This window comes from Gorilla gorilla, chromosome 23 (assembly GCF_029281585.2).
Source record: "Gorilla gorilla gorilla isolate KB3781 chromosome 23, NHGRI_mGorGor1-v2.1_pri, whole genome shotgun sequence".
NCBI classification, from domain to species: Eukaryota; Metazoa; Chordata; class Mammalia; order Primates; family Hominidae; genus Gorilla; species Gorilla gorilla.
In genome coordinates, this window is record NC_086018.1 from 2,135,499 (window position 1) to 2,150,988 (window position 15,490).

General features: G+C 38.8%; 2 pseudogenes; both read left to right on the forward strand.

Annotated features, from left to right (window-relative positions):
- The first annotated feature begins 310 nt into the window (after nt 1–310).
- LOC134758231 (keratin, type I cytoskeletal 18-like) lies at nt 311–1,093 on the forward strand (annotated as a pseudogene).
- A 3,759-nt stretch (nt 1,094–4,852) lies between these two features.
- LOC129530556 (C-terminal-binding protein 2-like) lies at nt 4,853–6,399 on the forward strand (annotated as a pseudogene).
- Nucleotides 6,400–15,490: the final 9,091 nt, after the last annotated feature.

The following is a 15,490-nucleotide window of genomic DNA, read 5'->3' on the forward strand; positions in this document are numbered from 1 at the left end:
TCAAGAGTTAAAAATTTAATATTTTGAACATGTCTATAAGGCCCAAAGTGAGCTACAGATTTAATACAATCCCTATGAAATTCTTAATATTATTTTTCACAGAAACAGAGAATGTGACTCCCCAAAGTATACGGAATTTCAGGGACCACATAAAAAAAGTTGGAAGCATTACAAATCCTGATTTCAAAACATGTTAGAAATCTACAGTAATCAAAATCTTATGTTACTGGCATAAGGACAGACAACTAGACTAATAAAAAAATCTTTGCCAATTCTGCAGACAGTGCCTGCATCATCCTGCAGACTGACAATGATCATTTTGCTGCTGATGACTTTAAAGTGTGAGACAGAGCTGGCCATGTGCCAGTTTGTGGAGAGTGACATTACTGATAACACCAGTGTCACTCAGCCTCTGCTGGAGACAGAGATGGAGGCCCTCAAGGAAGAGCTGCTCTTCATGAAGAATCATGAGGAGGACGTTAAAGGTCACAATACCTGATTTCCAGCTCTTGGTTGACCATGGAGGTAGATGTCCCCAAGTCTCAGGACCTTGGCAAGGTCATGACAGGCATCTGGGCCCAATATGACGAGATGGCTGAGAACAACTGAGAGGACCTGGACAAGTACTGGTCCCAGCAGACTGAGGAGAGCACCACAGTAGTCACCATGCAGTCCGCTGAGATCGCAGCTGCTGAGAGGATGCTCAGGGGGTTGAGATGTACAGTCCAGTCCTTGGATATCGACCTGGACTCAATGAGATATCTGAAGGCCAGCTTGGAGAACAACCTGATGGAGGCAGATGTAGATGGAGCAGCTCAACAGGATCCTGCTGCATCTGGAGTCAGAGCTATCCCAAACCCAGGAAGAGAGGAACCAGGCCCAAGAGCACGAGGACCTGTGGAACATCAAGGTCGAGCTGGAGGCTGAGATTGCCACCTACTGCCACCTGCTAGAAGACGGGGAGGATTTCAATCTCCCGGATGCTCTGGACAGCAGTAAATACCTGCAAGCCATCCAAAAGAAGAGCCCCCGCAGGATAGTGGACAGCAAAGTGGTGTCTGAGACCAACAATACAGACGTTTTGTTGTGCTAAGCCAGCAGAAACAAGGTCCCTTTGGGGAGCAGGGGGCCAGTAAAAAGTTCAGAGGTAAAAAAAAGTTACTTCAAATCACAGAAGTGTTTCCTTCACACAAAAGTAATATAGATTCATTAATATATAGAAGTGGAAATTAAGACAATTTCCGCAACTACTCACCCAGAAAGGATTAAAAAAATAATTGACCACCAACTAATAAAACAAATACACAAGTCATAAATAAAGTATGAGTAATATTTATACAGGCAAATGAACAGAGAATTATTTTGGCAATAGACATGTGGTTGATTCATATTTGACTTATTTTGTACACCCTTGAAACTGTACACAGTTGAATACAGTCATACAAAAGTATAATATATAGGCAGAATCTAAAAACACAATTAAATGATGTAAGGCAGCCTATCCTAACAAGGAAATACAAGAATATATAATATTAGAAAATAAAATTAAATAAACATTAGCCTGTGAAATACCGAATAAACAAAGCATACAACGGAAGAAGACTCTTTCTAGATAACTAGCATGTTCAACCATAACTGGACACCCATAAAGAGCAGATTTTGAATTATTAGCATATGGTTAGAGTAACAAAATTGCACAACTAATACATTATAATCTCCCATAAAGAGCATTTAGAAGAAAATTTTAATAAAGATTTCAATGATATTAGAGACACTTTTTATTATGTTCTTAATATATTACTCCTCTTTTTGTACAAATGGAAAGGCTATAATTTATTTTTTTTTTAATTTTTTGAGATGGAGTCTCACTCTGTCACCCAGGCTGGAGTGTAGTGGCGAGACCTCAGCTGACTGCAACCTCCACCTCCCAGGTTCACGCCATTCTCCTGCCTCAGCCTCCTGAGTAGCTGGGACTACAGGCACCCACCATCAGGCCCGGCTAATTTTTGTGTATTTTTAGTATAGACGGAGTTTCACCGTGTTAGCCAGGAAGATCTTGATCTTCTGACCTAGTGATCCACCTGTCTCGGCCTCCCAAAGTGCTGGGATTACAGGCTTGAGCCACCGCTCCTGGCTGGCGATATTTTTTGTAGTTTTAGTAGAGACGGGATTTCACCATGTTGGCCAGGCTGGTCTTGAACTCCTGATCTCGTGATCCACCCATCTCAACCTCTTAATGTGCTGCGATGACAAGCATGAAACACAGCACTGGCCTATAATTTATTTTTTTAAAAGCAAAGAAAAGCCCTACATTTTTACATATGGGAACAACATGAATATTGTAAAATATGCTGTGGAAAACTACAATATAATAAGCAATTAGAAATAAATTATACTATCATTCAGATAAATGTTGAGGAAAGTAAATGGAAACACTAATGTTAAGTTTTTCTATGCAGTGAACTTAGACACAAACTAAAACTTTTCTTAATGTGATGTGCATACTACCTAATTCACTTTTTATATAACACATAAATTCAAGTATTCTATTCTGAAAACCCTGAAGCTAAAATTACAGGCTAATTTGACATACATAAAAAAAGGACAGGGAAAACGTACAGATCACAGTCCCACTAAGCTTTATATAAGATTAATTAATAAAATAACTCATTAAGAAATAATGTAACAATTAAGAATTTGTTCTATTCCTGGCATGTTTCTAAGTTTTCTACGGATTAAGGTCTTTAAAAATTCTTTGAGATGAGTAGCTACAATAAACTATTCCACAGGTGAGATGTTTGGCATAGAGAGTTCACATTTCTAAGTCAGTTTCTACTAAGGGAAAGAAAACTTTTTGACCTACATTACCAGAGATGAAAAAAAGAATAAAGTGAAATAGAAGATTCAACTTTATCATATGTGCTGAGGTGCTTTGGGCTCTGATAAATTTTTTTTCCGATTTTTTTGCAGGAACACATTTGAAATCATAGGATTGAAAATTATGAAGAAGAAACATTTGTCGTTGGAGTTTCTGAAATATGTGAACCAAACCCCAATGCCTGCACTTTTACTCTCACAAACTTCTGACATGAGGCACAGATTTTTACAAAACAGCTTAACATAGAAGTCTCACAAAATGTGCAGATTTCCTCAGATCCCAAAAACAATGGAAAAGCACTCAGACCACAAGGCCTTCACGGGAATAGCAGAAAGAAGAGGAGAACTTTGGCTGTCACTGTGAATGCCCTGGAATGTTAGTGGATGAACAGGAGAAGCCTTAGAAGATTTAAGAGCATAATAAGCATAGGGTAGGAAATTTCCATCTGTGGCAGCAAAAAAAGTAAATCTAGAATTTTCCAGAACCAATTTCTTTGAAGCAGAACTTCCAACACCATATTTTTAAGGTTTTCTCCTTGGCCTTTGCACCTCTCATCTTTGTTATTTGTTCACTTTTGCCTATTGGGTTGATGCCTATTATTCTCCCTCTTTTTGCATTCCAAAGATATTTCCTTTACTGTAGAACAGGGGCATCCAAGGGAGACTACAGCCATGAGTTCTTAGTTTCTGTTTCTGGTGGAGCCAGTAAGGCCCTTTCCTCATCCCCCTTTGCCGCTTATCACTAGAGACAGAACCTGAAAACCATTGCTGCAGGCTGCTAAAAACCTAAAACAAAACAGAGCCATAACAAAAACAAAACAAGGTGGATTGGAAAAGCTTGCTGTACAAGGCAACCAGGTCTGGCTTATATTCACCACATCCCTTCTTCTTTCCCAGAACAGCAACTGGGCTCAAGAGAAACCGTCCAACTTTTAGTATCTCCCTCAGTATAGAATGAGAAGAGTGGAACATATGTTCAAAGGTTTGGCTTTTTGGGCTACCGCTGATGACTAGATTCTGTCTCCCCCAACAGGGAATGCTCAAGGAAATGGCAGAGTAATGAGAATGACAACTTATGACTGCTGAGAAAAGAAGTTGCATGCTTATCACAGCCTCAGAGAAACAAACACTGCAACTGCGGAAGCAAAGGACTACCGTGTCTGGAAAACAATGGGAAAAATATCTTTACCTTAAAAATACACACACAAGCCCAGAGAAGACACATTGAAGACCCTGTTAATGAAGCACCAGGATGTACAGCCTCACTGATTGTTGTATTATCTTGTAGTAAGAAAGTTTGTACATACTACATTACACAGTTGTTTTATAAATTTCTGAATCTCATCAAAAGATTGCAGGGCATACAGAAAAGGACGAAAACATGTCCCAGTTGAAGAAATAAAGTAAACCTACAAATATTGACCTTTAAAAATCTTTGTTGACTTTTAAAGGTCAAAATCTATAGGTTTATTCTTTGTTGTTGTTGTTTTCGCATTATATAATTTTAAAAATCAAAATAATTATCAAAGCTCCTTAATGACATGGACAGTCCTCCGGTCCACAGGGCCCCGGCAAGGGAGAAGCCTTGACACCATGAGGGACAACCAGGTAGACTCCCAACCCACGCCCGAGGCTCAGAGCAGGAGCAGGGACCTGGCTGCACCAGGCCGAAGCCGCCTCCATGCCCAGCGGTCGCGGACTCCAGGAGCTCCAGACCTGGGGTCGTGGTGAGATTTGTTGATTGACTGCGCTGTGGTGGCTGAGTTGCAAGCAAATGGGTTTCATCACCTTAAATGGTTTTGAACCAATGAAGCTATATTCCCTTAAAAAGACGGACAGCCCATCGTGTGAACTATAGAGTTTGTGAACAAATTTATATTGGGTTCATAGTGGCATCATGCACACAGACTCCTGCGAGTTCCCCTAAGTTCTTACAGGACTGCTTTGCCTTTTGATCTGCAAAGTTCCGTAAAGAATGGCCCTTGTGGATAAGCGCTAAGTCAAGAGACAGCGATTGGATAGATTTTGTGAAGGAATTCGCCCCCAGATCATGAAAGACCCCCTAAGCCCAGGCTCACTGGCAGCGTTCCTGGTCGGCTGTGACTGCACTGTGTACATGCCCATCCTGAAGGACCTGGCCACCGTGGCCTTCTGTGGTGCAGTCCACGCAAGAGATCCACGAGAAAGTTCTAAACGGAGCCGGGGGAGCCATGATGTACCACAGAATCACCTCACCAGGGAGGATCTGGCAAATATCAAGGCCTTGAGGGTGATCGTGGGGGTGGACAGTGGCTATGACAACGTGGACATCAAGGCTGCTAGTGAGCTCAGAATTGCTGTGTGAAACATCCCGTCCGCAGCCGTGGAAGAGACAGCCAATTCCACCAACTGCCACATTCTCAACATATACCAGAGGAACACATGGCTGTACCAGGCACTGTGGGAAGGCAAGCGGGTTCAGAGCATGGGGCAGATCTGCGAGGTGGCCTCGGGAGTGGCCCGCGTTCATGGGAAGACGCTGGACCTCATCGGCTAGGGTCGCACGCAGCAGGCTTTTGTAGTTCCAGCCACAGCTTTTGGATTCAGCGTCATATTTTATTACCCCTACTTACAGGATGGGATCGAGCAGTCCCTGGGCATGCAGAGGGTCTGCACCCTGCAGGATTGGCTGTATCAGAGCGACTGCGTCTCCTTGCACTGCAGTCTCAACGAACATAAGCACCATCTCATCAATGACTTTACCATAAAGCAGATGAGGCAGGGAGCATTCCTTGTGAACGCAGCCCGTGGTGGCCTGGTGGACGAGAAAGCCTTAGCACAGGCCCTCAAGGAAGGCAGGATACGAGGGGCAGTCCTCGACGTGAATGAGTCGCAGCCCTTTAGCTTTGCTCAGGGTCCGTTGAAAGATGCCCCCAATCTCATCTGCACTCCTCACACTGCCTGCTACAGCCAGCAGGTGTCACTGGAGATGAGGGAGGCAGCTGCCACCGAGATCCGCCGAGCCATCACGGGTCGTATCCCAGGAAGCTTAAGAAACTGTGTGAACAAGGAATTCTTTGTCACATCTGTGCTTTGGTGGGAAATAGACCAGCAAGCAATTCATCCAGGCATCGTGGGCGGGGCTCCAGGAGGAATTCCTGCATCCATGGAAGGGATCTTCCCTGGAGACATCCCGGTGACTTGCAAACTCCCGACAGTGGCACATCCTTCGCAAGCGCCCTCTCCCAACCAGCCCTCAAACACGGGGACAATCGAGAGCACCCCAACGAGAAATAACAGACAATGCCGGAAGGTAATCATTCAGATACACTTGGGAACAAGAGACAGTGAAAAATTGATAAACTAAGAGAAAAAGAATCTGACGCTCTTTTTAGCTGATTCTGGACATATGCTCATTGGTATTTCAGTGTTAAAACTACAAGAGCTAGAAAACTGAAGATGTCGTCTGCTTACGGAAGCTCTGAAAGACTAGGGTGTGATTTATTAACCACCAACTTCCGTTGTTGTGTGTTTAGTTTTTCATCTGTGCGTCAAATCACAAAGAATAAATACAACTTCTTCCTTTATCAGTCCCTTGGGCACAGCAGGTCAGGAACACCCTGCTTAGAATGTTGCATCAAGACTTCAAACAGCAAAATAAAAACCATGAGGAGGAAATCCCCATCTTGTGACCTGAGTCACTTCAGTCTACAGGGACTGTTTACCGCTTTTTGCTAATCGGAAGATCACATTACTAGAAAATGTGGAGTAAACTATTTGCCTGTGGTAGACATCGGCACGCATGTGATTGAAGACAGTACCGGCTCCTGTACAGAGAAGCATCTCTCACATCTGAACTGCATACTGAGCGGGCCAGTTGGTTGTAAGTTCAGTAAAAGCCTCCGATAATGCAAAAAAAAAAAAAAAAAAAAGTAATAAGTTTCACTCGCTGTTTGTAATCAAGTATATTTTCTCAGTTTCAGATCCTCTGTTATTTTATTGAGTGGAAAGTCTTGCACTAAAAGGGTTCAAGAAAAATAATATTGCATTTTCTTATGTCACAGGGAACACTTTAAATGGTAACTTGTCAGATGGTCTATGAACAAACCCCCTTTTTAAGACACTGATAAAGTCTTCTCTTCTTCACGTTGTGTTTTATACAAGAACACTTCAGACGTATTCGATGTGACTGATTTTAACAAATTCTATTAGATTTGCATCAATTAGTTACATGTTCTATTCATAGTCTTTTGTGAATCATTGTCTTTTTGTTTAAAAAGATGGCCTATTTTGATCCTTTGATTAGGTACATCCCCGTTTTCGTAAGAAAAGAAAAATTTTAAAATTGTCCCAAACAGAAAAATAATGGCTATCAGAAGTACGTTTTGTTTTAGTGTACTGCGAATTACCGTTACTGTAGTTGTTTATTGTAAAGATGGACATTTAGCATTCAGTGCAGTTTTCAATAAAATGTAATTAGAAAAAACTGCTTAATGAACAAAAACAGAACATAGACAACAAAAGAATATTAGAAGAAGTGATACATAAAGAAAATGAGATATCAATAAAAAAGATTTTTAAAAACCAACAATTGTGAATCTGAAGAACATAATAGCTATATTAAAAATTTAATCAACAGTCACAAAAGCAGACTAATAAAGGAGAAAAAATTACACAATTGATGACATTGTAGTTATAAATATTGAGTGATGAAAACAAGTTTTTTAAGCAGAATGGAGAAAAAAGTATGGGACATACTGCACATCATCAAGTGGACCATTATATTTATAAAAGGAGTCTTACAAAAACAATATAGGAGAAAAGTAATAAAGAGGTTATTTTTAAAAAGTAGCTGAGAAATCCCCAGATGACAAGGTAACTAAACAAGAAGAAATACTTCCAAACAAAAACCTTCAACTGGAATACTATCATTTCAGAAATAATAAAAACTAAACCTTTCCAAAATAAATAAAAGTTGAGTGTGTTACTAACCACTAGAACAGTCCTAAAGGAAATGTAAAAAAGTCTATCACGTCCAAAAATGAAATGATGCTGCAGAGCATCATAAAAGCACATGAAAATAGAAAGCTCTCTATTAAAGGTAAATATATAAACAGGTAAAGAAATCTCTACTGTCATAATCATGGTGCACAAAACTTTCAAAATCTTGCCATGGAGTTTAAAAAATGAAGCAAAAATCTGCATAAGTGTGTGTTCATAGACAAAAAGAAAAGATAATATGTGATATTAATAAAACAGTGGGGGTGTGAAGAGGTACAACTTTGCATTCAGTTGAAATATAGTTGTTATATACTGTCATAACTTTAAGATGATTCATGAAGTCTTTATTTCTCAAGATGATTACCAAAAAAAACCTGTAGAATGTATGCAAAGGCAAATGAGAAAGGAATTCAATCATGTCACTACAAAATCAACAAACAAATATAAAGCAGTAAGAGAAAAATGATAAATAACACATCTACAAGAAACACAGAAGACAATTACAAATAATAAAGTAACTTCATTAACTGCAGTAATTATTTCAAATATAAAAAGTTAAATACCTTAAAGAAAATTAATAAATAATTTAATGGATTAAGAACAAAGGAGATCCAGCAATGTGCTCTCTACAAAAGTCACTTCAGCTCCAAGGACTCAAATAAGTTGAAAGTAACAGTATAAAGAAAATATATTTTATGCAAAGAGTAGCTACAATTGGAGGGGCATGGTCATAATTACATTAAACAAAATATATTTTAAATAAAAAATGTGAACAAGAGACAGATTGGTATTATGTTTTTGTTTTTGTTTTTGGAGACAGAGTCTCATTCTGTCACCAGGCTGGAGTGCAGTGGCACGATCTCGGCTCACTGCAACCTCCGCATCCCTGGTTCAATTGATTCTCCTGCCTCAGCTTCCCGAGTAGCTGGGACTACAGGCACCCGCCACCACACCCAGCTAAGTTTTGTACTTTTTAGTAGAGATGGGGTTTCACCTTGTTGGCCAGGATGGTCTCGATCTCTGGACCTCATGATTCACCCGCCTCAGCCTCCCAAAGTGCTGGAACTACAGGCGTGAGACACAGGACTCGGCCGAGACAGATTGGTGTTATGTAATGGTGAGATGGATTAACTTTCAAGGAATCTATAACAATAATTTATAAATCATATATCTATAATTTGAAAAATGTGCAAAAATATACCATTGAGATTTTGACAGAAATTACATTAAATTTTTATATTACTATAAATAGCACTGACATCTTTCTTTCTTTCCTTCTTTTTTTTTAAGAGACAGAGTTTCTTTCTCCCAGGCTGGAGGGCAGTGGCACGATCTCGCGATAGGCTCACTTCAACCTCCTCCTCCCAGGTTCAACTTATTCTCGTCTTTCAAATATGTAAAACAAATGTTGACAGAAGTCAAGCAAGAAATACATAACAACACAACAGTGGTGGACTTCAAGACTCCACTTTCAATAATGACTAGAATAGTCAGATGTAATATCAGTAAGAAAGGCAAACCTGAACATTATAGACCCAACCAGCATTTACAGAACTCTCCAATTGAAAGGAACAAAATCTGCAATATTCTAAATCACACATGGTACATTCTGTTAGGATACATGTCTTATTAAATTTAAGAAAACTGAAGTGATACAATGTAAATGAAACTAGAATTCAAAAGCAAGAAAATGTGGCAAATATGTAAATAAGAGGAAATTAAGCAAAATCTTTCATATAGTCTTGCTCAATTGTCAGGTGATTTAATATTGTTAAGATGTCAGGGCCGGCAAGTGGCTCATGCCTCTAATCCCAGGACTTTGGGATCTCAAGTGGGTGGATCAATTGAGATCAGAAGTTTGAGACTAGCCTGGTGAATATGGCAAAACCCTATCTCTACTAAAAATACAAAAGTTAGCTAGACATGATGGTGCATGACTGTAATCCCTGCTGCTCTGGTGGCTGAGACTGGAGAATTGCTTGAACCTGGGAAGCAGAGCCTGCAGTGAGCACATCTCACACTCCTGCCCTTCAGCCTGAGTGACTCACTAAAACTCCATCTACAAAAAAAAAAGAATGTTGTCAGTACTACTCATGATGATATAAAAATGTAATGTTATTTTTGTCAAAATCCCAATGGTATGTTTTCTTGCAGAATTTTTGTGTATAATTCTATAGGTTGCTTAGGAAATGTGACTAGCCAAACATCCTTTAAAAAGAACAAAGAGGTATTACATTTTCTGATTTAAAATCATGATACAAAGCTACAAAAATAAAAACAATATTGTATTCCCACAAAAACAGATACATAGATGATGAAACACAATAGAGATCCCAGAAATAAAACCTTGCATATGTGATAAAATAATCTTCCATAAGCTTTCCATGACCACACAATAGAAAAATAAGAATCTCTTTAACAAATAATTTCCCAAATTGAATATTTACAGAGAAAAAAATAAAGTTGGATGCTTCTGTTGTATCATATATAAAAAGTGTTTTTAATGGATTCAATACTTAAACATAAAAACTAATAAAATTCTTAGAAGTAAACATAGGGGAAAAGTTTATGACACAAGTCTTAAAACTCCTTAAGTTTGACGTCAAATTCATAAGCAACAAGGAAAAGAACAATGACAAAAATAAAGGACTACTTTAAGCTTCAACTATTCTACACATCAAATAAAACATTTAGTGCCATACAAATGTCACCTAATAAGTGCGTGAAAGCTAGGCATGGTGGCTCATGCCTATAATTCCAGAACTTTAGGAGGCCAAGGCAGAACAATCACTTGAGGCCAAAACTTGGAGACTAGTCATGAAAACATAGCAAGACCCTGTCTTGTATAGGGTTATATATATGCATACATACATACATATAACAAAAAAGAGTAAAAATATTTTCTAATCACATATTTGGTAGGTGTTAATTTTCAAAATATATAAATTCCTAAAACTCAACAACAAAAAAAGTTAATAACTTGATTTAGAATGGCAAATGTTTGAAATGACTTTCTCCAAAGAAGACATAGAAATGACTAGGCATTTAAAAGGATACTTGACAAACTCTCTTCTACAAAAATGCAAAGAAAAGTCACAATAATCTATCACCTCAAATCTATTTTTAAAGTAGTATGAAAGCTCTTCAAAAAAATTAAAATGAGATTATTATACAATCCAGCAAACCCCATTTTGGCTATGTATTTAAAATATACAACACATGATCCGGAAGAGATATTTGCACAAGCAAATTTATTGCAACATTACTAACACAAGCCAAAAGGCAGAAACAACCCAGCTGTCCCTTGACCAATGAACAGATTAATAACAAGTGGCACATACACAAAGTCGCATATTATTCAGTCTTTAAAAAGTCACATTATATGATAATTTTTGAGAAGATCATGTTAATTGAAATAAGCCAGGAACAAAGTGACAGTCTATGATTCCATTCATAATCAGGTATCTTAAGGAGAAAAACTCATAGGAAAAAAAAGTTAGAATGGTGTTTGTCAAGGGCTGAAGAGATGGCAAAATGGGCAGCTGTTTTAAAAGGCATTTAATTTTAGTTTTGCAAGACATAGAAGTTCTACAGGTGTTTTGCATAACTATGTGAATGTACTTAACACTAATGAAATATACACTTAAAAAGAATTAAGATGGTAAATTTTATGTTATGTGTTTTTACCACAATCACAATTTTTAAAAGAAAAAATATGGATTTATAAAACTTTCCAAAAATTAAATTTTGTTCACAAAAGATTTTCTCTCACACAAAGGAAGTATAGATTTATAATTAAACACATGGTAAAATTAAGACTATTTCAATGACTATTCACCCATACAAGATAAGACAACCACTGAAAATCAGCCAAAAAATATGGAAGATAAGCCGTGAGCAAAGTTGGGGACATATTTATAGAGAAAAACAAACATATATATAATTCAATTTTGAAAACGTAGGGCCGATTTATATTTTAATTAAACCCGACATTAGTTTCCTGAGTGAAATTTGGTTTTCAATTTGGGCAAATGAAGACCTGTCTGGGGATAAATGAATTCTTTCTCCTCCGTTTCCTGATATGGACCTGTGCTGGGGACAGGTCAGCTGTTCAAGTGAAATCCAGTCAGTTTTGCTTCTGTGCCAGGATTAAACCTAGGATATTTCACATTTCACATATAAACCCCGATGAAGTGTTTCTAGGAGATGGCTGTCCCATAACCTATATTTTGCCAAACGTTTACTATGAATTTCACCACCATCCTCTTGAAGGTGGTATTGTAACTAAAACTTTTCAGGAAATTCTACTTAAAACTAAAATCACGTATATCTCAAGAAACTCCTTTCTGATTTGAAATGCCTCTGCCATGTATTGTCTGCAATCAGCATCCTCTTTCAAAGAAAGTAGAAAGGACAGATGAGGAAACTGATAGTGTTACTGCATGGGAGACAGAGGTGAGGATACACGTGGCGGATGAAAACATGGAAGTTATTTCTACAGCACGATCTTGTAAGTGTCTGACTGCTATGTTCCCTTGTATATCAAATGATGTACCTTTATTGCAAGAGAAGACAGTGCGCTGTTTACCTTGACATTGAGAGGCAATTTTGAATCTCTGTCGTGATTGCTTAGGACTGAGGATTTGATGTGCTATTTTGTGGAAATCTTAGAAGCAGTAATGGGATTTAATGATCTTAACTATCATCCATCTGAAAACTCTAACGAGATTTTAAATAAAATGGCCTACTGCTTCCACCGTTCCCTTTTTAAACCAGGAGCTGCCGTTGCTTTTAACATTATGAAGTTGAATCTATGAATAGTTTGTACTATTAAAATTTTTTTAAAAATCCACATTGACTTGAAGTGTATAGGCAGAGTTGGAAATTATAACATCCAAAGTTATAATACATACGTAAAACCCAAAATAAAATCAACTGCTGCCCTGGAACCTATTCTAAATAATCGAGACAGTAATATGGAATTGTAAAGAAAACTAAGAAACATATTTACTCATAAAATCTTGCAAGCAAAGTGTTTTTTCTTTTTCTGAGACAGAGTCTCACTCTGTCACCCAGGCTAAAGTGCAGTGGCGAGACGACGGCTCATTTCAACCTCAGCCTCCTGAGTTCATACCATTCTCCTGCCTCAGCCTTCACTGAGATTACAAGCACCTGCTACCAGACCAGGCTACCTTGCATATAAACTTGATATATCATTTATAAAAATATTTTCTAGAGAACTAAAATATTCTACTGTGACTGTGCATTCATGAAGTTGGGGTATCTTGAATCATTGGCATGTAGTGTATGACAGTAAAATTTCACAGAAAATACACTATAACCATTAATAACAGGCTCTAATAAGAGAATTTTAATGCATAAGAATTGAAAAGACACCATAAATAATTTCCGTTATATTTTTAATACACTGATGCTATTCTTACACAAACTAAAAAGGCTGGGTAAGTTGTAGTGGCTCACACCTGTAATTCCAGCACTTTGGGAGGCCGAAGTAGCAGATTGCTTAAGCACAAGAGTTCACAGCATGCCTGGGCAGCATAGGGAGACCCTGTCTCTGCAAATAATAACAAACAGCCAAGTGTGCTAATACACATTTGTGGTCCCAGCTGCTCAGGAGGCTGAGGCAGAATTGCCTGAGCTTGAGTGGTCAAGGCTAGAGTGAGCTGTGATTGTGCATTGCGTTCCAGCCCAAGTGACACAGTGAGACCCTGTTTAAAGAAAAAAAAAAAAACTAACAATTAGCCAGGAGTAGTGGCATGCACCTGTACTCCCAGCTACTTCAGAAGCTGAAGTTAGAAAATCATTTGAGCCTGAGAGTTTGAGTCTGCAGTGAGCCATAATTGAGCTACTGAACTCCAGTCTGGGTGACAGAGCAAGGCCTTGTCACAGATAGGTAGATAGATAGATAGATAGATAGATAGATAGATAGATAGATAGATAGATAGAATACACCTGGAGAAACAGTAGATTTTAAAAAATGTAGTGTGATGTAATTTTTAAAATAAACTTTATGTGTATCACTTAGAAATTTATAGAACAGGCCGGGCGCAGTGGTTCACGCCTGTAATCCCAGCACTCTGGGAAGACGAAGTGGGCAGATCAGGGGGCCGGATATCGAGACCAAGACCATCCTGGAGAACACGGTGAAACCCTATCTCTACTAAAAATACAAAAAATTAGCCGGGCGTGGTGGTGGACACCTCTAGTCCCAGCTACTCGGGAGGCAGAGGCAGGAGAATGGCGTGAAACAGGGAGGCAGAACTTGCAGTGAGCCGAGATCGTGCCACTCCACTCCAGCCTGGGTGACAGAGCGAGACTCTTTCTCAAAAAAAAAAAAAAAAAAGAAAAGAAATTTATACAACTTAGACAGAAGAATAAAAAACAACCTCTTAACAGTTTTTTCAAATAAAAAAAGTGATTTTGAAGAGAAGGGAATAAAGGGGACTTTCAGTTTATTATGTTTTTATTTTTTGAGTCAGGGTCTCACTTTGTTGCCCACATGGAAGCGCAGTGGTGTGATTACAGCTCACTGCAAACTTGGCCTCCCAGGCTCAAACAATCCTCCAACCTCAGCCTCCCTAGTAGCTGGGAATACAGGTGTACATCACCATAACTGGTTAATTTTTGTATTTTTGTAGAGACAGGGTTTTACCATGTTGCCCACACTGGTCTTGAGCTTCTGGGCTCAAGCAATTCACCTGCCTTGGGCTCCCAAAGTGCTGGGATTGAGCCACTAGGCCAACCAAGTTTTTGTTTTGTTTTGTTTTTGAGACGGAGTCTCACTCTCTTGCCCAGGTTAGAGTGCAGTGGCACGATCTTGGCTTACTGCACCATTCACCTCCTAGGTTCAAGTGATTCTCCTGCTTCAGCCTCGTGGGTAGCTGGAATTACAGACACCCACCACCAAGACCAGCTAATTTTTGTATTTTTTAGTAGAGATGGGGTTCCACCATGTCAGCTAGGCTGGTCTCAAATTCCTGACCTCATGATCCACCCACCTCACCCTCACAAAGTGCTGAGATTACACGCATGAGTCACTTCTCCCGGCCACCAGCCAAGAATTTTACTTTATAAAGATATTTATGATGTGTTCTTTTCTTTTTACAGTATGTATTGCATTTATAATTGGAGATACAAAAAAAAGTGACTGTTACTGTTTGACAGCAAGGCAGTAGTATTATCTTCATCAATATTTGCAACTTCATTCGCAGGAACCTGTAAGAGAAAGCCCAGACAAAACTTTAAGGCAAAGAAATTACACTTGTAAAAAGTGAGAGGACTATTTTTTTTATAATAACAAATATTCCAGGTGAGGACTGGTCAGGATCTTCCACTGCTCCATCTCACCTGATAACTCTCACAACTGCCAGGGTAAGAAGCAGCAGAGAGAAGGACAAATGCCAGTGAGTTTTCTCTCCCACTAAGGACCTGTTTGTCAAGTTTCCTACCATCAAGTAGAAGATGTACTAAAAATAAAACATGTACCCTTGCAGATGCTAGAAGAGAGGCACAAAATAGAAAAGGAGGTAAGCCCACACGCTGTGGAGGCAGAGATCCAACTTAAGATTCAAAATGCACCAGAAAGTTGTGTAAAATTAATTAAATTACTCAA